Raw genomic sequence first — 24,764 nt, 5'->3', positions numbered from 1 at the left:
TATAATGAGGAGGAGTGAGCTGAGAAAGATAAGAAAGCCATCAACTCATTTGCAAGTAGTGGGCCTAAAGCCCTTTCTAAGTATATTGGATACACTATGTTTTTTTGGGGGGGAAACTGAATTTTTATTGGTTCATTGTAAGTAAACCAATTACATTCGCCAGGCCACAGCAACACAGTATATAGGAAATGTACACATGTTGGATACATTATGGTTGTTTGCCAACAGACAGCTAAAGCTGCCGGTGTGCAACACCTAATATGACTTTCACATGTCTGGTTCCAAGCCTGAGGGCAGAAACGAATGACATGAGTTTCAGGACAATATTACAGACTGAATTAATACAGAATTCATCTATGCAGCACATATCATACCCTACCCTCTCTGAGCCAGAAAGTAAAATTATCAAAGAAGCCTGGAATAAAATGGTTAGAGCATGGCTTGAAGGATTATCCTAACGAAGGAGTCCTTACTGTAGAATTTCAAACAATGAAGCTACCTTATATAGCCGATGATATTAGAAACATTGTAAAGATGAGTTTTTCATGAATACTGCATTACATGCTGCTGTAGGAAACACAAATTATTGAATGGCTTTTAAACAATGTTTTTGAGGTATAGTTATGGTGGGGAAATTAGGACCGTCAAACACTAATCATGTATAATATGTTCATTAAAAAAATAATCAAGAATTAAGATAGTGCTGTGCTAGTCATTACCTGACTTTTATTCTATCTGCATAGATGAGGCAAGTTTAAATCACCAACATGACAATACACTAACCGGAACAAAATGACTGACAGGGCCACCAATCAGCAGTTGTCACAATCCCCACAGGAGAAGAACTCCCACAGTGGGTGACAAAATAGACTTTGATTGAACTCAAAGTGCTATCTAAACTAATACCAAACACTGAATCAAGATACTCACTGAAGCATGGATCACCAACACTTTGATGTTAAGTACCTCTAATTCATGTTTGTCCTTCAGAAAGCAGCCAGCCTAACGTAATGCCTTAGTCTGCTCAGCATTTTACCTTCTAATTTATTTTTCCTTCCTCCTAAATTTCTCCCTGTTCTAGGATTATGCTTATTTTTACCATTTTGATTCGTTTTTTTGCACTGACGGTCTGGCAGGTCAGATGCAAAACTGTTGAATAAAATGGATGGAATAGATGCATGTCTGACTTCCTTACCAATCAAATGAACCTCTTCTGGTAGATCACATTTCATATATGTATATATATTACTTACTGGTGGTCGCCAGTAGGTAGTTATAGTAAGGACCTAGTTTCCCACTGAAAAGCATTTTTTGACTTGCCTATACCTTTGATGCCGTTTGACGAATCTTCACGAAATTTTCCCAAACATTGTCAATTTGGGTCTACTTGTGCATGGAAAGTTTTGGGGCAATCCGTGAAGTAAGGTCTGAGAAAAAGGGGAGGTAAAGAAGTGCAATTCCCATGTTAATTCCCATAGGAATTTTTATCACGACTACAGCCCGAATTGCTGAATGGAATTACACCAAATTTCGCAGCAAGCTGGCCATTGGTCCAGGAAGAGTGTCTTTTGTTATTTGATGTAAATCCATCCAGTAGTTTTTGAGATATTAAAGGAAAACCACATTTGTATATATAAGGACGAGGATCCCTATTGATATGTGATTGGCTACCAACATGTCAACCACAAGTTTTGCCAGCCATCGTGGGGCTCAGCTTCAGCTGAGTCCTCCCAAAAACATTTGAAAGTAAAAAGGGGGGCAGCGTAGGAATACTCTGACCCCCTAGCCTTGGTCCTGGGGTCCCGCAGGGACCACGTCAGAGCAAAAAAGCATTTTTTAAAAACATTTTTGAGTGTGAACAATTAAAAAAACAAGCATGGTTTTCCTCGCTTCTTTTCAAAAAAGCCCCCGGGTGGGCCAGGTCCCAGGAGCATGCACCTACATTTAACAAATAAAGAAGGGGAGGCACAAGGTCCCCCTCCCAGGGCTGTTTTAAGCCCCTTGGACCACCACATCCCCGGGGCTCTATTTAAATATGGGAGGAGGCTGCACAGGCCCCCCTCCATGGGGCGTATTGAGCCTCAGGGATCATCATCTCCCCGGGGCTTATTAAAAATAGTTGTGGGGGCCGAGAGGACCCCGTCCAGGGGCTTTAGTTTGTCCTGATGAACACCACCTCCATGACGCTAAATAAAAAGTAAAGGGGGGCCCGTGTGGACCCCCCTTTGAGGTCCCAGGAACCACCACCTCCCTGCACCAAGTAGCTTTAAAAACTGACTGCACAGCCCATCTCCCGGGCCACATATGGCCACGAGGACAACCACCTCCTCGGGTACTCTAAAGGGGCTGTGCGGCCTACCTACTGGAGCCATTAATGGCCCTGGGGACCGCCACCCCAGGGCTGGTTCCTGCTATATCCTGGTGTGTCCACCCCTGGGACATAGCAGTTTGCTTTCACTTGACAATTTCCACCAAGCGATAGCAAACACTAATTCGACTCCCAGCAAGCGGACGTTGTCAAGTGCTCCCGCTTGCTGGAAGCAGAGTTTTCATCTGTTGCCCTGCCCGCTGTCATGTGGGCAGGGAAACAGATGACAGAATTGTTACACCACACAGGGAGCTGCATATTTAGCAGTTCTCTGCATGGGGAAGGCGAGGAGCCAACAGGGAACAAGGGGGAACTCAGACTCCCCCGCAACCCCATCAGAACACACTGGGTGCACCAGATAGGGCCAGGGCATCCAGGTAAATGTGGCCAGGCCCCAAGGGATGGGGTCCCTGTGGCCAAAATTGACCTGGGCAGGGGTGCTGTGCGCCCACCTCCCAGTATTATTATTTTGATAAGCCCTGGGGAGATGGTGCTCCCCAAGCCCAGGTGGGTCTACGCAGCCCGCTGGTTATTTTTATATTTAGCTGCAGGTAGGTTGTTGTCCCTGAGACATGGTAAAGGCCCAGGAGGGGAGTCCGCATGGCCCCCCTCAAATATATTAATTAAAGCACTGTGGAGGTGATTGTCTATGGGGCTAAAAAGACCCTCAGAGAGGGCCCCATTAGCCTCCCTCTTTTTCTTTTTTTGTGCCCTCATCCCCTAGGACCTGGCCCACCCAGGGCTATAGTGGAAATAAGCGTAGGAGACCACACTGTTTTATTATTATTTTGCTGAAAATGTATGGCTCCACTCGCGATTTCACAGCAAAATGAAAAATAATGTTTTTAGCTGGTCCTTTTGGGATCCTACCACCAGACCTAGGAGGTCAGGGTATTCCTACCCTGCGCCCTTATGTCTTTTTTCAATTTTTTTTGTAGAGCTCTAGGAGGGGGCTCCGTGTGCCCACTCCTTTTTTAGCATGCACCCACTGACATACCCACTCCCACTCATACACTCATGTCCCCACTCACAGACCCACTCACACATCTGCTCCCAGACCCACTGAGAGACTCATGCACCCACTGACAGACCCACTCACACACTCATTCACCCACTCACATATCCATTCAGGTACTCATCCATCCACTCACAGACCCACTCAGAGACTCACACTCACAGACCCACTCAGACTCACACACCCACTCATAACCCAACTCAGACACTCATGTACCCACTCACAGACCCACTCAGAGACTCACATACCAACTCAGAAACTCAAGCACCCAATCACCGATCCACTCAGACACTCATGCATCCACTCACTGATCCATTCAGGCACTCATCCATCCACCCACAGACCTACTCAGAGACTCACACACCCACTCACAGCCCAACTCAGATTCTCATCCATCCACTCACAAACCCACTCAGATGCTCACACACACACTCACATACCCACTCAGCGACTCACACAACCACTCACAGACCCACTCAGACACTCACACACAACTCACTCACCCGCTCAGAGACTCATCCATCCACTCACAGACACGCATACACTCACTTACAGACCCACCCAATGACTCACACACTGACTCACAGACCCACTCAGATACTCATGCACCCATTCACAGACCCACTCAGACACTCATACACCCATTCACAGACCTACTTAGACACTCATGCACCTACTCACAGATCCACACAGGCATGTACACACCCATACAGTCATTCACACACTCACTCACAGACCAATCCAGTCACTTACTCACCCACAAAACCACTCACACACCCACTCAGAGACCCATACAGCCTCTCATTTACCTATACTGCCACTTGCACACCCACTCTCAAAGGTTACAGCATACACTTAGAAAGTAAACTATAGAAATTCACTGAAAAACCAAAGGTTACAGTGATGTTATAGTTAGGAAATAAAATTTTCAAAACCTTAGAAATTCATCGAAAAAACAAAGGTTACAGGGACATTATATTTAGTCTCAGATTTCACTTATACAAAACCAGTAAAATTTACCAGTTATAGTTACCTGAGCTGACTCTGACTTACATCCCCACCATGCACTACTTATGACCTCACATATTACATCTCTCGTGACATCACTGATGACATCTCAAATTACATCACTGATGAGATCATCTGCAGAACCACTCGCACTCATACCCCACACAAAAACTGACACACCAATGACCACTCACATACCTACTTACTCATCCACAGTGCCACTCCCACACCCACACCCACTCATACACACAGCCACTCACTTGCCCATACACCTACTCACACAGCTACACACTCGCCCATACAGTCACTCCATAACAACTCACTCCTCCATACAGCCACTCACACAGCCACTCACTCACTAATACAGCTACTCACACACCCAGTCACTCACCCCTACAGCCTCTTAACAGTGACACTCACACAACCACACAACTACTTACTTATCCATGCACACATCCATACAAGCACTCACACGTCTACTCACTAACCCATACAGCCACTCATACTGTCACTCTCTGATGTAATATGTGAGGTCATAAGCAGTGCATTGCAGGGGTGCAAATTATAGTTAGCTTACATAACTATAACTGCTGAATATCACTGACTTTGTATGAGTGAAACTTGAACCTAACTATGGCGCCCCTGTAAACTTTGTCTTATCTATATATCTATATCTATATCTATCTATCTATCTATCTATCTATCTATCTATCTATATATATATATATATATATATTCACTGAAAAAACCATAGGTTTCACACACGTTATAGTTAGGAATTATCATTTACAAAACCTTGCAAATTCACTTAAAAAACCATAGGTTTCACACATGTTATAGTTAGCTGTACATTTTACTCGTAAAAAACCAATGAAATTCCACGTTATAGTTAGATCAGGTAACTATAACTTGCGCGCCCACAATAAACTGCTGATGACGTCACATAGTACATCACTCATGACATGGTCAGTGACATCACTCATGACATCAATGATGACATCTGAAATTACACATTGTGGATTGCGGTCACGCAAGTTATAGTTACCTGATCTAACTATAACGTGGAATTTCATTGGTTTTTTACGAGTGAAATGTACAGCTAACTATAAAATGTGTGAAACCTATGGTTTTTTAAGTGAATTTGCAAGGTTTTGTAAATGATAATTCCTAACTATAACGTGTGTGAAACCTATGGTTTTTTCAGTGAATTTGTACGGTTTTTTAAATGCTAAGTTATGTATTTATTTTTTATTTTTTTTCTGGTTTTTCACTATGCGCACAGTGCGCGCGCTGTGTGCGCTCGGTGCCATTCGCGCACCGATCGCCCACATTGCGCAGTCCATGCCGTGCGCGCCTCGCCTTTTTTTACGCAGTAATATTTGGTTTTTTTTCCCTTGTGGGTCCTTTAATTTATTTAATAAATGTGATTGTTACTTCTTTATTTTATTTTTTTTATTTTTTTTGCCGTGCGCGTACGGTAAGCTTACCGTACGCGTACCCCGCGATTTTTTTTAAAAATTATTAAATTTATTTTTCGTACTTTTGGGTCCTTCTTGGACCCCCTGACAAACACTAGGGGGTCTGCAACTCTCTTCGTTGCCCCCGTTTCACGTTCCCCACCTTTGTTTCTCAGTGCGAGAGACAGAAAATGGCGGCCGACACTTCCTGATTTCGACCGATTCGAATGTTTACAGTCATGTAACCACCAATCAGAATTGAGCTCGCGCACGGCACCGTACGCATACGGTAAGCTTACGGTAAGCGCACGGAGCGCGCTTACAGATATATATATTGATTTAAATGCTATTTTCTCAGGACCTACTGAACAGATTTACACCAGACCTACAAAAGGCACTTCCTTGACCTGAGGACTACCTCTCTGCCAAATTTCAAGTAATTCTGTTCAGCCGTTCGGGCTGTAGCTGTGTCTAAAGGTCCTATGGAAAAATGCATGGGGAAAACGCGTTTTGGGACCCCCCTTTTTTCTCGGCCCCCGCTTGACGAATCCCCCCGAGACTTTCAGGGTAGGAGCGGAGCATAGCGCCCCATTAGTTTTGAAAAATTCGCGAGGATTCGTCGACCGGCGCCAAAGTTATTCCAAATAGAATGTTGCGGATTTCCTAAGGAAAGAGGGTCCTAACTATAACTACCTACTGGCGACCGCCAGTAGGTAATACATATATATATATATATATTCACTGAAAAAACCATAGGTTTCAGGGGTGTTATAGTTAGCTGGACTTTTCACTTGTACAAAACCATTGAAATTCCCCCGTTATAGTTAGTTCAGCTAACTATAACTCGCGCGCCCGCAATGCACTGCTGATGACGTCACATATTACATCACTCATGACATGGTCAGCGACATCACTCATGACATCACTGATGACATCTCAAATGACATCACTGATGACATCACTGATGACATCATCCAGTGAATGTGTGTTATTCTGAAAATTAAATATGTTTTATATATGTATATCTCAAGGTCGATGGAAGAATAAATGGGTATATAAGTGTCTAAATGGATGATTTGTTTTTGAAAAATTGATTGTGTAACTGACTGATTAAGTGTATCATAGTGAATACATGGCTTAGTGAGTAATGTTTAAATATGTAAATATCTGTATCAGTCTCTCACTTTGTGTATAAGTGGTTGCATGGGTTGGTGAGTAGCTACATGGGTGTCTATATAGGTTATTAGTTGGTTTTTTGAGTATCAGTCTGAGTGTCTGCATGGTTCGGTGGGGGTATTATGTAGTGCATAGGTGCATGAATGAGTGACTCACTGTTTGTATGTGTTGAACACAGTATGTGTGCAGGACTGTATGGGTGGATGAGTGTGTGTATGGGTGTGTTAGTGAGTGAATGACTGTCTCAATAGTGTCTTTATGAGTAACTACATATGTTTTAAACTAGTATATGTGACTATTGGTGTATATATGTGAGTATATGTGAGAGTGAGAGATTGAAAGAGTTCCTGTATGAATAAGTATGTGTTTCTATAAGTGATTGTTTAAAAGACTAAGTATGTGTAAGTTTCCGTAGAAGTAAGTGTGGTGGTGTGTGTATAACTGTATATGCAAGTAAATGTAGGTTTGATTCTTTATTAGCATGAGTGACTATGTGTGTGAGTAACTCTATGGATGAGTGGCATTGTGTAACAGGATGTATAGGTGTATGAGTACATATGATGAGTGAGTACATGTATGAGTGACTGTATTGGACTGTTGGTGAATGAGTGGATGTGTATGTGGATCTTAGAATTACTGAAGAGGTTATTGTAACTGGTATTGGTATGTCCATTGTTTTGAAAATTTTAGTCTCTATTTTTGAATGTGTGTATCAAAGGTTATATTAGGGTGAGAGGAGGTCTGCCACTCTATCACAAGGATGATGTCATCAGTGATGTCATCAGTGATGTCATTTGAGATGTCATCAGTGATGTCATGAGTGATGTCGCTGACCATGTCATGAGTGATGTAATATGTGACGTCATCAGCAGTGCATTGCGGGCGCGCGAGTTATAGTTAGCTGAACTAACTATAACGGGGGAATTTCAATGGTTTTGTACAAGTGAAAAGTCCAGCTAACTATAACACCCCTGAAACCTATGGTTTTTTCAGTGAATTTCTGAGGTTTTTTAAATGCTAATTCCTAACTATAACGTGCCTGAAACCTATGGTTTTTTCTGTTAATTTCAAAGGTTTTTTAAATGCTAATTTCTAACTATGCCTACAGAGATAGGACATGTGAAGAAAGAAGAAAAAATGCACAGAAAGAAACAAAAGAAGTGCAGAAAGAAGCAACAGAAGTCCTCAAATACGAAGATAAGTGCAGGAAGAAGGATAACGTGCAGAAAGAACAAAAAGAAGAGCAGAAAGAAGCCTTGTTGCAAAATCATCCTGTACCCTCAACTTTTTCAGACGGATACTGGTGGTAACTGAGTCTGACTAACCAGTCCTAGAGCCAGTGCTATGTTAAAAGACACTTAGAATACAGTGAAAACACCTACATACACTAGGGAACATTATGCGTTGGGGTCCCCCTGTGATTAGCCTTACCTCCTCTATAAGCCCCTAGTATCTAATAGGGCATGGGGATTAAAACTACCTCTTAAAACAGGCCACAGGGCGTTTTTGCACACGTTAACTCAGGCCCCGTCCCCTCCTTTCACCATTGTGTAAACACGCCCTGTGTCCGTTTTTAGTTGGGAGATTAAGTTCATTTGAGTCCTGAGGGTCCCTAGGGTCCAACTAGCCCACTAGGTACCTCCAGTAAGTGCCACAGAGCTGCGTTGCAGAGAGGTGTAAAAAGTGGCACGGCCTGGACCACCTCTCTGCAATGCAGCTCAGTGGCGCTTACTGGAAGCACTTGGTGGGCTAGTTAGCCCCCAGGGGCCCTCAGTATTGAAGGGAAATTATATCCCCAATTTAAAACGTGCCATGGTGCGTGTTTGCACACGTCACCTCAGGCCCCGTCCCCTCCCTTCACCACTGTGTAAACGCGCCCTGTGGCTGTTCTAAGTTGAGAGATTAAGTCCCCTTGAATCCTAAGGGTCCCTAGGGTCACACTAGACCACTAGGTACCTCCAGTAAGCGCCACAGAGCTGCGTTGCAGAGAGGTGTAAAAAGGGGCTTGGCCTCAGAACACCTGTCTGCAGCGCAGCTCCCTGGCGCATACTGGAGATGCCTGTTGGGGGCGCGTTTGCAGAGTGCTGCATGGAGGGGGCATGGCCTCCGGCACGATGCCAATCTTTTATTTATTTTATTTTTTTAAGAAGGGGGGCTGTGTGGTTCCCCTTCTTATTCTAATTTATTGGCCCTGATGACCCCATCCCCCAGGGCCTGTCTCCTAATTATATTTTTTTGACCCCAATCCCCAGGGCCGGCCACTGTTTTTTATTATTTTTAAAAAATATATATTTATAGACACACCTAGGACATGCTGGACAAACCGTACGTACCTATCACCATGACGATTTGCGTGATATTCATTAAAAGGCGACTATGCATGCAATTAATCCACGTGGAATGTATTTACACCACTAGTGAAGCTCTGACATGTCTGATGCTCTACCGTGCCTAATCCCGGTAGACACCCTTGTCGTTTATTTATACAAACATGGGTAGCTATTGACGGGCACATTTAATACACATGCACACCAAGCCATTCAAAGGGGATTCGACAAAAATTCGACAAAAACTATGCAAGAAACCCCCTCACAGTTAATAAAACACACATCCACTGCCGGATGTGTAATACTTTTTATTTTACTGTCTGGAAAGGGGACGAACATCACTTGCGAGTCACAGCGCGCTCCTGACAGAGCCCAATGCTGTGTTACACCCACCATTGCCTGCCGAGTGCCACACACCTCTGTATTGTATTCCACTAGCTAGTGCATATGCTATGACACTCTCTAGCCCATGTGCACTGTAACACCACCCCGTGAAAATGTCATGCCACACTTGTCTTCGCACGGGTTATATTGCCCCATCTAACGTGCCTTCCTCGATGCCTATGTTATAACGCACAGTGCTATGCCATACATATTACAATTTGGGATCCATATCTTTGTCACAGTGCATATGCAACGTTACACTCCCCAGCACATATTTTATATTACAACTTTAGAAACTAGTTAGGTTACACAACACTGCCCTGTGCATATTACACTCTAAGGCGCATATCGCATAGCACGCGCTAGTGCCTGTGCTATCTCGCACTCTCCAATGAATCTGTCATTGCGCACAATGTATTGCATATTATATTTCACGCCTGGTTCATCTTATATCACACTTTTTGGTGCATAGTTTATACCATACACTATATCTAGTTTTCATTTTCAATCGTGCTCTCAGGACTATGTTCTATATAACACTGTGTTCACCTACCCTTTTCACGGGCATTACATTTTGCGATAGGGGGTGGAGGGTCAGGGGGTGTTTTTGCCAAGTGAGCCCGGAGTCACAGTCACTAACGTCTTCTTCTTCCTGAATAAAAGTGAGATTATGCTGCATACTTGTTCATATTTTAAGTAGTTTGCACAGACAAAATGTTTTAAAAACAATAAAGTTTCTAATACCCGCCTTCTCTGAACAGTTAGCTTGCTGCCCCATCCCCCTCCTCCCTATCCTCTGTTGTGTGAATCCATGGACTAGCCTCCTCCCTCCTGCCATGCATGGTCTGATGTGCTGCCACTGCCCTCAATTTAGTATGATGTACCAGTCCACTCCTCCTGCCCTCCATTGCCCAATTCTATGCCCCATCATTGACCTCCTGCTTAAACTCTGTGCTTAGCTTGCTGCCCCTATTCTCCTTCCCCCTGCCCTCCGATGTCTTTGTGCATGCCCCTGCTCCATCCTTTTTGCCCACCATGTCCCATGGACCTGCCACTCCTATCTACTCTGAGTGTTCTGAATGAGCTGTCACTCCCCTCCCACCTGCCTAGCATTGTCAGATGACTGTAACCTGTCCCTGCCACCTCCACCCTGCCTGTCCACATGCCATGCCTCTATCCTCTTCCTCCTGTCCTACATGGTCCATTGTACTGCCACACCCTTCTGCCCTCCCTGGTCTGTTGTGCTGCAACTGCTCCTCCTGCCTGCCCCGTGTGGTCTGTTGTGAGGCCCCTTCCCCTGAACTTTCTTGTCTGTGCACAGGTCCTGACCCTCCCTTCTATCCTCCATCGTCCTTTGTGCATGCCCCTGCCCCCTCCTTCTTGCCCATCATAGCCATTGTGCTGCCACTAACTCTCCCACTTGCCATGCATGGTCTTCTGTGCTGCCATGGCCCCTCCCACCTTCCCTGTGTGGTCAGTTAGCTGCCCCTGACCCCCTCCCACCTTCCCTCCATGGTCTGTGTGTATGCCATCACAGTCTCACTGTTGCTCTTCATGTTGTGTCTTGCTTCTAGTGCCCATCCTGCCTGACCTCCATGGCCATCTTGCTGCTCCTGCCCTGCCCCCTTGCCCCCAGCCCTCTGTTTACATGTGCAGACCCCTACTCCCTCCCTCCTGGCTTGTCTGTTCCATTGTAATGCCCCTGATCCGTCCCTCCTGCCCTTTATGGTCTGTTATGCTGCAGCCTTCTCTCCTGTCTGTCCATTATGGTCAGCTAGCTACCATTGCCTCTTGCCCCTCTGTTCTCTGTTGTCCATGTGCATGGTCCTGTCCCCTCCCTCTTGCTTTCTATGGATTGTTGTGCTGCACTCCCGTCCTGCATGCCCTGTGTGGTGTATTGTGCTGCTGCAAACCCTGATGCCTGCCCTGCAGGGTCAGTTTGGTGCACCTCTCCATGTCTCTCCTGTCCTCTGTTATCCAAGTCCATGTCCCTATCCCATTTCCTTCCATGATCCAATGTACCATACTTGCGAACATTTTGAACTTGGTAAGAGGGAGATTTTGAAAAAAAACTGGGGTATTGATTTTCCCCTTTGAGTTACATTGAAAAAGAGGATATTGTAGACAGGAGACAGATCAAATAAAGCCCATTTGAGCTTAAAAACATTGGACGTTTCCTGGCTGAATCGGGTCTGTTGGCATGTATGGTTGTACTACCATTGCCTCTTCCTTCTGCCCACAATGGTCTATTACATTGCCACAGCCTTGAAGGAGGGTAGATTTTGTATCACAGGGGGCCCCTGGCCCGTTCTGTCCACACCTGAAGTATGAGACCCTTGTCCTTGCCCTGCCAGCCGCATTTGTAGGCCGTATTAAATTGACCAGCGGGTCCTGTGTTGCTATATAATTATCCTGAGACATCCTTACCACTCAGCCAGCATAAAACCCCTGTGTAGGCCCTTCTGTTCAATATGTAGGCCTCTTTGTTAAATTGACCATAGCTCTGCAATTTTAGTGTATAGCAGTCTGAAGGCAGGTCTGCGAGGCCTTCTGCTCCAAACTAGTAGCCCCCACCCTACCCGAGTGCTCCGTGCTCGGTATCAAAGTTCAACATCCCCCTGAAGCTGTCGACATACAGTAGGCTGCATCCTGGACTGGTACTTGCTTCCTGGGCAGGTTTCCCGCTTTTAAGGAAGTGGCAACCGCAGAGCGTCAAGTTAGGAGAACTGAGGAGATTTTATACATGAATATATTGAATTCCTGTACAATACCCATTATTTTCTGCTTGCTCTATGGAACTTACGATAAGCGATTGGCCTGAGAGACTGACCTTTTCACCCAGTCCATTGTCAGCATTAAGTGGGTAAATGACGAAATGTCTGGTAAAATCTGCAGACGAAGCTTTTGGGTAGCATACGTAGGTAGATGTAGCGTGCAAAGGAGCCCACAAAATGATATAAAAAGGGAGCACCCACAGATATCGACGGACAACCTCGCCGTCTGTATGTAGGTTAACAGGCTGTGCAGGTTTTCCCCAAGAACTGGGAGCTCTTGTCTTCCTTTGCTTAAAATGTCTTGCTCTGCTTTGCTTGAAGTATCTTATTCTATTTTACCTATATGAAATGTCATGTTATGTTTAACCATTGTTCTCTTTACTTTTGCATTTAAAAGATGTTGTATTGTAATTGCAGGAATGCTTGCTCTAAGAGTAAATGTGAGTGTCCCTAGGTAACATTTTCCTTGGTGTAACTTGTTTCTCATGATGCATTTATAGATGTGTTTTCTCTCTCTCTCTGTCAGTCCATTAATTGAGATACAGAGAATATCATGACAGCTGTATGATTATCTGGATTCTGTATTTTGTACTTTATGTCTCTATTCTGCGGTTTCTTTGAAGTTGCATCTTCTCATTAAACTGCCATTGTATTCTGCCTCCAATTCCATGTCTCATATGTCTGTTTTCTTCATTTTTGGAGCAAGCGTTCCTAGGCACCCCGGCTCAAATTAAGGTGCCCCTTTTGTCCCTGACTCACTCTCCTGCTCAGTTCTGTGGTGGCTCCCGGGGCTCTGGGGACCGCCCCTAGCTTCCTTGACCCGTAATAGATCTTCCCTCCAACAGCCTCTCTTGCAAGTCCTGTATTGTTGGTTTGTTGCCCCTGCCCCCCTTTCCACTGCCCTCCATAGTCTGTTGTGCTTCCACGGCCCTTCCTGCCTGCTCAGTGTGGTTAAATTGTTGCCTTTGCACCCTCCTACCTGCCTTCAATTTTCAGAGTCCGTGCCCCTGGCCTCTGCCTCTCAACAGTATCCTAATGAACAACTAGATTGCTAACATTCTATATTTATTACAAAAGTGTGGAACGCCTGACATCATCTTGATGTAATCAAAACTGTAATACCTAGAGCATTCCTTTAGAAATTACATATATGAGAGGGTCTTATTGGCATCAAAATTATGGTTAGTGCTCTAAAAGACTAAAATAAGGACATATTTTCTGAGTTTTCAAATAGCGACAAAGCACTTTTAAATTATTTGTTATCTTTATGTTTTTTTATCTAGTTGACAACTTGATTAAATGTTGCACTTAGGGGAGAGGATGTGGTGTTACTTCCAGAACTGCAGACTTTGCAACTGGGGAACCAGGTTGAAGTTTCTGCTTCAGCTCGACATTCTGTGATTCTGGTCAAATCACTTAGTCTCCCCATGTCTACAACCAAAATGAATTTGTTCTTGTGTGATGTAACCAATGCTCATGTAAAGCACTCCAATACCTGACAAGTCTGCACTATATAACACTGCAAAAACACAAAATAATAAGTGTTTTGCACACTTCTGTCATTGGGCTATATTTGGGCTATATCTGGGTGATTTTGGGCTACATTTGGGCTCTTTTGTCTCCGGTGGCCATCTTGGGAGATTTATTTGTTATGAAGTTTCCTAATTTCCTCATGTACTGCAGTCTCCTCAGTCGGAAATGCTTTCAGTATTTTACTTTGATTCCATCATGAAGGTATTCAGATATGTCACACATTTGCCATGAATTCTGAATGTTAGCACTCTAGTTGCTCATTAGATCACTGTAGTAAAACTACTGTTCACCATGGAAGTCTGCTCCTGGTATTAAAAGTGCATGTTTCAGTCTGCATGTCAGAATTTTTTAATGAAATAGAAGAGGATTTGAGAAGTCACTCAAAATGTGCCCTCATTTTCTTTCTTCAGCATTAATCATAATTTCTATGGCAAAATGAACCCCCTCATTGTGTTCCTTTTTAAATTAAATGTTTTAAGTGTTACCAGTTTATTCCAATCAAGATGGCTTCAGGTGTGCCATACTTTTGTCATAATGAAGACAGTAAGTGCTCTAGTTGTTTTTAAGAACATTCTTGGACATTCTGTCATTGGGCTATACTTGGGCTACATCTGGGTGATATTTGGGCTACATTTGGGCTCTTTTGTCTCTGGTGGCCATCTTGGGAGACTTATTTGTTATGAAGTTTCCTAATTTCCTCATTTACTGCAGTCTCCTCAGTAGGAAATACTTTCAGTTTTTTACTTTGATTCCATCAAGAAGGCATTCAAATGTGTCACACATTTGCCATAAAATCAGAATGTTAGCACTCTTTTTGCTCATTAGATCACTGTAGTAAAGCTACTGCTCACCAGGGAAAACTGCTGCTGGTATTGAAAGTGCATGTTTCAGTCTGCATGCCAGGATTTGAGAAGTCACTCAAAATGTGCCCTAATTTTTCTTTCTGCAGCACTAATCATACTTTTTATGGAAAAATGAACCCCCTCATTTTGTTCCTTTTTAAATTAAATGTTTTAAGAGTTACCACTTTAATCCAAGCAAGATGGCTTCAGGTGTGCCATACATTTATCATAAGTAGGACGGTTAGCGCTCTAGTAGTTCTTTGGAACACTCTGGAAAGCTGCAGTAGAACACAAAGGAATCAACTGACAGTCTCTGCCCTTGTTGGATGTACATGTTTTACTGAGAATGTCAGACTTCATTCTCACATGACTGAGAAAGATAATGTGAATTTACAGAAAATAAGCTCTCAGTTTAGCTTATAGATTACCTTCCAAACCTCTGTGGTAAAAGCATGAGAAAATATTTTTCTCTCAATCATGATATCCCAGCAGAAGGCTTTTTCACATGGTGAAATCACCTTAGAACATACCACAATTCCTAAAAAGAGTATGGTACCATCAACAAATGATTTATAATGTAACTAAAGTCTTAAAATCTTCTATTAACTGCAATGCTTTTTAATGAGGTGCTATCATGTATATTGGTCCCAAGATGGCTGCCAACACTTCTTGGATGAAGTGCTGACAGCCAATCAGATCTCAGGATGAGATGTGTGGTTAGGCTCCGCCCACATATATATATTGATTTAAATGCTATTTTCTCAGGAACTACTGGACAGATTTACACCAGACCTACGAAAGGCACTTCCTTGACCTGAGGACTACCTCTCTGCCAAATTTCAAGTAACTCTGTTCAGCCGTTCGGGCTGTAGCTGTGTCTAAAGGTCCTATGGAAAAATGCATGGGAAAAACGCGTTTTGGGACCCCCCTTTTTTCTCAGCCCCCGCTTGACGAATCCCCCCGAGACTTTCAGGGTAGGAGCGGAGCGTAGCGCCCCACCTATTTTGAAAATTTCGCGAGGATTCATCGACCGGCGCCAAAGTTATTCCAAATAGAATGTTGCGGATTTCCTATGGAAACAGGGTCCTAACTATAACTATCTACTGGCGACCGCCAGTAGATAATATATATGTTAATTTAAGGTGCACAGTGGTGGGTAGCATCCTGCCTTGCACCACCTGTGCTCAGGTGCAAAAATCGCAAAGTAAGTGATAGTTAAGTGGCTGGTCAGCCTCTGGAACTAATATGTAAATGAGCTAAGGCTGGACAAGGCAGGACCTGCCAGGCGTTGCTGGAAATGTGTTCCTGAGAGAGTCCTGTCTCTGCCAATGGAATTGCAGGGATTTCGGAGCAGGGCATTGAAAAGTTATTTTGCCAAGTGGTGGAGAGTGGAGAGAGGCATGAGTCCTTATGGGTGAACATTTTGAAAAACTGGAGGAAAGTAGTATCTGCTTCTTATGGTTTCCCCAATTTTTGCTGATGTCACACTGTTTTTCGGCTAGTCAGACTGGGATTCTGCTATTTAGGACCCCAGTCTATCTGCTTTATCCCTTAAATTGCTAAGTATGTACTTTAGGTACACTCCAGATTGGATACTGCGGTACCCTTATCAGTCCCTAGTATATGGTAAACCATGTACCCAGGGCATAGGTACCCCAGAGGCCTCCAATGGGCTGCAGCATGTATTATGCCACCTCTGAGAGGCCATTCAAATTGGCACGACAAGCCTGCTACAGCAGACTGTGTACGCTGGTGCTTGCACCAGTTGCTTAAGATATAGGTTCACTATATCGATCTAAATCTATACACTTAAAAACCTATCAGTCACCCCTATGGCACGCCTTATCAATCCTGAAGGCAGGGTACTGGGTGTTAGGTGAGAGGGTGCCCCTGCATGAGCAGAGCCCCTCTGCAGCTTTCGGAGACCATTCTCCGGGGTTGTCTGTGATGCAGCCAGACATGTATGTTTAAGTGCATTATAACCTCGCTGTAAATGCTAACTTTAAAAGGGCTGCTTAGAAACATGTTGTGTTTGCTGTCAAACACCTTGGAATCATACCTCCAAACCAGTAACTGGTGTGGGAGGTATGATTGCACCCTTCCAAAGGGACATATGTGGGTCACCGGTCTACCCAGTACCAGCTTTCTCGACCTGGGCAGCACAAAATGGACGCTGCCAGCCACAGACACAATTCTGCTCTCCTGCTGCTGAGCCAATCTCGAGGAGAGGAAGTCATGACATTAGGCATCCTGTCACAGGGAGGTGTGACCACCTCCCAGACAGGGTTTATTGTATTGGGGCTGGGTGGGTGCACTCTGAGAGTGTCAGAAAGTCTGCACTGGGGGCACATTTGGTATCCCTGTGCATAGTCCAGCTCAAAACAGTTCTGGGAGCCATTGGCTCCTGCTCTGGCGTGAAACTGGACTAAGGACAAGCTCTGTCTTGCCCCTCCCCTAGGAGGGTCCATAGAATTTTTCCAACCCCTTCCCATGGATATAAAGTGGGTTACCTGACTACAGGACTTTAAGTTTTACCTGGACAAGATTCTGCCTAGAAGAAACCAAGTACTTAGACTGCCTACATGATGCTGGACGACTGAAGAATCTCCCTTGGAGTAAAGGAGCTACTCCCCTGCAAAAGCAGGCACCTAAATGTATCTGACCGGTTTGCTTCTCCCAAGCTCCTGAGGACTTCAAAGATTTCAGCAACCCAGGAGGTGGGTTCCCGAAGGTCACTGAGGTGGATCTACCCTCTAAGCGATTCCGAGACCATATCTCTTGTGGGGACTGTGCAACCCAAACCCCTGTGCACTGCGTACTTTTGCGATTTCAGATACTTGTTGATGATTCCTGAGCTTGTGCATTAGACTCTGTGTAGTCCTGATCCCGAGCAGTATTTGTTCCAAAGATATCCAGCCTCCACTCACCGAGTGTCCTCTGGGCTGGTACTTTGCAAACTAGCTTGAGGCCTCCTCGCGATCCCTGGTCTGTTGGACTATGGGTCCTGGTGAGGGTCACTTTGTTTGTTCTTGGACTTAACTGGTTGCTCTATATGTGCCCTGACTCTCCATTGCTTGTGGAGTCCCTTGGACCTTGCTGGTCTACACAGTAACCTGTTTCCTCTGACCGCATGGGTTGCGTTTGCCAAGGTTTGTTGATGCTCCAGCCGGACATCGACCCCTCAGCACTTGACATCCTTTGTGGGACAGCTCACCTCCAGATCCTGGTTGTCCTCCATGTCTCCTGGTCCCCGTGGCTGCAGAGTCAAGCAACCCTTCTTTTCACCTGAAGCACTCAACATTGGTGGGCATTCGACTACTGAGCCCCTGGCCACCTGAAGTGACCCAGACTCTGTCCCCTCTGCTTTCAGGTTCCTCTCATCTCGACTCCAGTCTTGGATTCCACTGGACACTCTTCACCCTCCTGGCAGCAGTACTTCTTTGCAACTCTCCATTGAAAACGACTAAGGTTTCCGACACCACTTGACCCCTGTGCACCCAGCTCCTCTGGGATAGGTAACACGGGTACCTTGGTACTCACTGGTGGGTTGGCCTTAGAACCACCCATGTTCCAAAGGGTTTGCTTGAAGTCCTCTTAGAAGTGTCCTTAAACTATAACTTTACAACCGCGACTTTCCCATAGAGTTGCACGGAGCATGCAGTCGTGTTTTCTCACTGCACCCGTCCTCCGTGGGCTCCCTGTGTCACTCCCCTGGGTGTTTCCTTGGGGTTCCAGCGATTCTACATGCTCTCGGCCTTGTGTCTAGTCAAGTTGTTATTGTTATACCATTTGTTTAGTATATGGTTTGGTCTCCCCCTGGAGCCCGCTGTGTAATTTGCTATTTACATTTCTTCTATTGATTCAGTATTGTGTACTCTGTGCCCTAGTCTCATATTAAGACTAGTAGAGAGTGTTATATTGATAAATACATGTTTTTATATAACTACTGTGTGGTTCTCCTTCCATTCAGTCATTTAGGAGGTGATATTCTGGTAAAACAAGCTGCTTTACATTCCTTCAAGATTAAGCCTGAAGGCTGCTCTTCACAGCTACCACTAGGATAGCTTTCTAAAGGTTATCTTTGACCTCATACATCATAAGGGTCATGTGGACTGATACAGGGTGCCCACTTTAATTAGTGGAGAGCATATACCAGGCCATCTTCTCACATTGGTGTGCAGCGGTTGGGATTCAAGCTTGCTATTGTTTTACCAGATAAATCTCATTGAATGATTAACTGAAAACCACTAAGTTTAGGTATATATAATGCATCAAGATTAGAATTAAGTAAGTTCTACTGAACTTGGAGTTGGGTAAGCCAAGGGTCTAGCACACCCTTTCTCCAACTCAAGAGAGTGTAGTCTCCACTAGGTTAGGTAGGTGCCTACACCACATAACACTAGTATGTCTTCTAGAGGAGAAGCCAGTGGCTCTCTGCCAACTAGATACAATGGCATCTCATTTCCAGAATTGAGAGCCATGTGTGCATCTAGGAAGTTGAGGACAGGGAGAACAGCAAACACCCAATGTCTCATTGAGATTTTGCTCTTAGATGACCTTAGAAAGACCCCAGGATCTGATAAGGTAGATAAAGTGGGCGGGGCAGGGAATGAGGAAAGGCCAGGAAGTGAAACCTTCTTTGATCTGGACTCAAACCCTGACCAGGAGAATCAAGATGATTCTAACCTGGAAAACATAGGTCTTCCTTTAGGTGGGGGAGAAGGACCCAGTGGCCCTCCCTTTACTCCACCAGGAAGAGTACAGAGTTTACCTAGGAGATCCAGAACTCCCTCTGTAGAATCTCATCATGCCAGAGCTTCTGTAGGGACTTCCATATCAAATAAGAGGGAATCCTCTTATGATAGACAGTGCCAATTTCTGGAGCTTGAGAGAGTCAAGTTCAGGCTCAAGAAGCAGCAATTTGCCCTAGACAGGGAATCCCTAGAGTTCCAGACAGCAACAAAGAGAATGGGTCTAGAGTCCCATGGTGGCAGCAATAGTGTCCCTAAGTTTGGAGAGTATACTCATGATCATAGGAGCCTGAACAAGATAGTCCCTCCCTACCAGAGAGGGGATGACATCCACAAATGGATAACTGCAATAGAGAGGGCCTGTAAGGTACAGAGGGACCGTCAGGAGCAGTGGGCAGCTACCTTGTGGCTCTCCTTAGCTGACAAAGGTAGAGATAAGCTCCCCACTGTTAGAGAAAAGGATGCTGACAATTATTCAGTCCCGAAGAGTGCTCTCATTGATGGGTTTGGCTTAACGACTGAATAGTACAGGATTAAGTTCAGAGACACCCAGAAGACACAGACTCAGGACTGGGTTGACTTTGTAGACTGTGCTACTAAGGCGCTGGAAGGCTGGTTACTTGGCAGTAAAGTGCATGGTTTTAAAGGATTGTTTAATTTAATTATGAGGGAGCAGATCCTTAATAATTGCCAAAATCAGTTGTTGCATCAGTACTTAGTTGATTCTGATCTGACCTCTCCTTAAGAATTGGGAAAGAAGGCAGACACATGGGTCAGAACCAGTGTGAAGCAGAACAGTCAGAATCAAGGTGGTGACTTCAGATAAGGGTAGGGAAAAGGGAAAAGACCAGAAGTCTTCACAAGGGCCCTAAAAACATGCATCTGGGGGGAATCACAGTCTAACAAAGAAAAATGCAAAAAGAAACCCTGGTATCATATCTGTAGAGAGAAGACACATTGGAAAAAGGATGCCAGTTGTCCAAGGGCCAATGAATCTACTCCAGCCACCACTGCCCCTAAGGCAACTGTTCCCCCTAGCTCAGTTTCAAGTGGTGGTGTCCAGAACAGGGGTATAGTAGGGTTAACCTTGGGATCTGAGATGGATTGTGGCTTAGTCAGAATTCCAACTCAGACTGTTTTGGTCTATGATGGAGACACAGATATTGCCTCCTTATTGGTCAGTCCCAGTGTCCTGGGCAAGTACAGACAACAACCTTTAATTAATGGTAAGGAGGCCATGGCATACAGGGACGCAGGTCCAAGTGTCACAATGGTGACAAAAGAAACTCGACCCTGAACAGATGATATTTGGTGAGATGTATCAAGTGACCAATGCAAGCAATGCCAGGGCAGACCATTCCTTGGCAGTTGTGAATTTCAACTGGGTAGGTGTAACTGGCCCTAAGAAAGTTGTGGTTAGCTCAGACCTCCCAGTAGAATGCTTATTGGGCAATGATTTGGAGACTTCAGATTGGGCTGAAGTGGAACTCAGGACACATGCAGAAATGCTGGGTATCCCTGCAGATGCGTTTGCCATGACTAGGTCACAAGTGTTACAGCAAACAAATGATGGACGGAATGCTGACAATGCAAACATTCTCCCCCAGTCAAAAGATCTGGGTTAAATCCATCGTTCTTTTGCCCACTACGCCACCCCAGTTTAGACCCAGCCATATGCAAATCAGTCTTGACCCTGTGCCTCATGGGAACAGACCAGATCGAACTGCCAGGCCAGGTCCTCCCTAGACCAGAAACAAGCATCCTGGGACCGGATTCAGGGTATGTCACCCTTCTTCAGCCAGGCTTGCTTGAATCCAGTGGCACAGTGAGCAAGGGACCCACGCCTGGGCATACCCTTCCCACTTAGGACGAAAAGTGTTACAGCAAACAAATGATGAACGGAATGCTGACAATGCAAACATTCTCCCCCATTCAAAAGATCTGGGTTAAATCCATTGTTCTTTTGCCCACTACGCCACCCCAGTTTAGACCCAGTCATATGCAAATCAGTCTTGACCCTGTGCCTCATGGGAACAGTTACGACCGAACTGCCAGGCCAGGTTCTCCCTGGACCGGAAACAAGCATCCTGGGAAGATGTTGGAACTGGGAGTGATTGAGCCCTCAGATTACCCTTGGGCTCGTCCAGTAATCTTGGTACCAACAACTCACACACAGGGTGGTAAGAGAGAGATGAGGTTCTGTGTTGACTACGGGGGACTTAATGCAGTCACTAGGACTGATGATCATCCAATTCCAAGGGGAAATAAACCAATTGATATATTGGCCTCAGCCAAGTTCTTAAGTACATTTGATCAGACAGCTGGTTACTGGCAAATCAGATTAGCTGAGGATGCAAAACAAAGAAGAGCATTTTCAACCCCTAGTGGGCATTGCCAATTTGTGGTGATGCCTTTTGGCTTGAAGAATGCACCTGCAACATTTCAAAGGCTGGTGAATAAAGTTCTCACAGGTGTGGAAGCCTATAGTGCAGCTTTTCTAGATGATATTGCTGTCTTTAGCTCCACCTGGGAGGATCATCTGGTCCTCCTGAGAAATGTTCTGGAGGCCTTGCAAAAGGCAGGCCTCACTATCAAGGCCACCAAGTGTCAGATGGGACAGAGTAAGGCTGTATACCTAGGCCACCTTGTGGGTGGAGGACAGGTTCAACCATTGCAGAGCAAAATCCAAACCATCGTGGAATCGGTTGCTCCAACCACTCAGGCTGAGGTCAGAGCTTTTTTGGGCCTGACTGGGTACTACAGAAGGTTTGTCAAAGGTTATGGCTCCATAGTGACCCCTTTGAATGATTTAACTTCCAAGAGAATGCCTAAGAAAGTTCAGTGGACAGTTAGCTGTCAAAAGGCATTTGATTACCTGAGCAGGCCATGGGCACTGCTCCCATTCTGCAAAGTCCTGATTATTCCCAAACAATTCATTGTTCAAACAGATGCATCTGAATTGTGGGTGGGGGCTGTGTTATCACAATTGAATGAAGTGGGTCAGGATCAGCCAGTAGCTTTCATTAGCAGAAGGCTGACCCCCAGAGAGAAATGTTGGTCAGCTATTGAGAGGAAAGCCTTTGCTGTGGTTTGGGCTCTGAAGAAGTTGAGGCCATATCTGTTTGACACTCATTTCATTGTTCACACAGACCATAAGCCTCTCTTTTGGCTAAAACAGATGAAGGGTGAAAACCCCAAATTCTTGAAGTGGTCCATTTCCCTGCAAGGGATGAACTATATAGTGGAACATAGACTTGGAAGTAACCATGCCAATGCAGATGGACTCTCCAGATATTTCCACTTAGAACATGAAGACTCAACTGGTCAAGGTTAGTTTTATGTCCTTGCAGTTGGGGAGGTTGTGTAGGAAATTAGTATCTGCTTCTTATGGTTACCTCCACTTTTTGCTGATATCACACTGTTTCCGGACTAGTCTAACTGGGATCCTGCTATTCAGGACCCCATTCTACTTTAGGCACACTCCATATTGGATACGGGGGTACCCTTATCAGTCCCTAGTACATGGTACACCACGTATCCAGGGCATAAGTACCCCAGTGGCCTCCCATGAGCTGAAGCATGTATTATGCCATTCAAATTGACACGACAAGCCTGCTACAGCAGACTGTGTAAGCTGGTTATTGCACCACTTACTTAAGATATAGGTTCACTGTATCTATCTAAATCACTACATTTAAAAACCTATCAGTCACCCCTATGGCAGGCCTTATCAATCCTGAAGGCAGGGTGCTGGGTTTTACGTGAGAGGGGGCCCTGCATGAGCAGAGCCCCTCTGCATCCTTCAGAGACCATTCTCCAGGGTTGTCTGTGATGCAGCCAGACATAGATGGTTAAGTGCATTATAACCACGCGGTAAATGCTAACTTTAAAACAGCTGCTTAGAAACATGTCGTGTTTGGTGTCAAACACTTTGGAATCATACCTCCACACCAGTAATTGGTGTGGGAGGAATGATTCCACCCTTCCAAAGGGACATATGTGGGTCACCGGTCTACCCAGTACCAGCTTTCTCGACCTGGGCAGCACAAAATGGACCCTGCCAGTCACAGACACAATTCTGCTCTCCTGCTGCTGAGCCAAGCTCGAGCAGAGGAAGGCATGACAATAGGCATCCTGTCACAGGGAGGTGTGACCACCTCCCAGACAGGGTTTAGTGTGTTGGGGCTGGGTGGGTGCACTCTGAGAGTGCCAGAAAGTCTGCACTGAGGGCACATTTGGTGTACCTGTGCATAGTACAGCTCAAAGCAGTTCTGGGAGCCATTGGCTCCTGCTCTGGCGCAAAACTGGACAAGGGACATGGGTGTAACCACCCATCTGTCCTGCCCCTCCCCTAGGAGGGTCCACAGAATCTTTCCAACCCATTCCCATGGGTATGAAGTTCGTTACCTGACTACAGGCCTTTAAATTTTACCTGGACAAGATTCTGCTAAGAAACCAAGTACTTCGACTGCCTGCACGATGCTGGACGACTGAAGAATCTCATTTGGAGTAAAGGAGTTACTCCCCTGCAAATGCAGGCACCGAAACGCAACGGACTGGTTTGCTTCTCCCGAGCTCCTGAGGTCTCCAAAGATTTCAGCAACACAGGAGGAGGGTTCCTGAAGGTCCCTGAGGTCGATCTGCCCTCTCAGCGATTCTGAGACCCGTATCCCTCGTGGGGACCGTGCAACCCGAACCCCTGTGCACCGCATACTTTTACAATTGCATATGCTTGTTGACGATTCCCAAGCTTATGCATTGGACTCCATATAGTCCTGACCCCGAGCAGTATTTGCACTGAAGATATCTGGCCTCCACTCACCGAGTGTCCTGGGGTTGGTACTTTGCAAACTCTCCTCTGGGTTCAAAAGAGATCGGCAACAATTTATCCGATTGTGAAATTTGTCACTTGTAGGTACAGCAGCTGTAATAAAAATCGTTTCCAATCAGCCCATGCTGTTAAAAGCTCGATTAATGTTTTCCATATTATTGGCTTCACAAGAATTAAAAAGTGTAATACATAAAAACTGCATTGCGCTTTTAAGTCAAGTACTGAATAACAATGTAGTACAGTCTTACTGTTCCTCTGCTAGGCAAATGCCAAACCGGGCCAGGTCCAAGCAACTTCA

Source organism: Triturus cristatus, chromosome 9 (genome assembly GCF_964204655.1).
Source record: "Triturus cristatus chromosome 9, aTriCri1.1, whole genome shotgun sequence".
NCBI lineage: Eukaryota > Metazoa > Chordata > Amphibia > Caudata > Salamandridae > Triturus > Triturus cristatus.
This window is presented reverse-complemented; position numbering follows the sequence as displayed.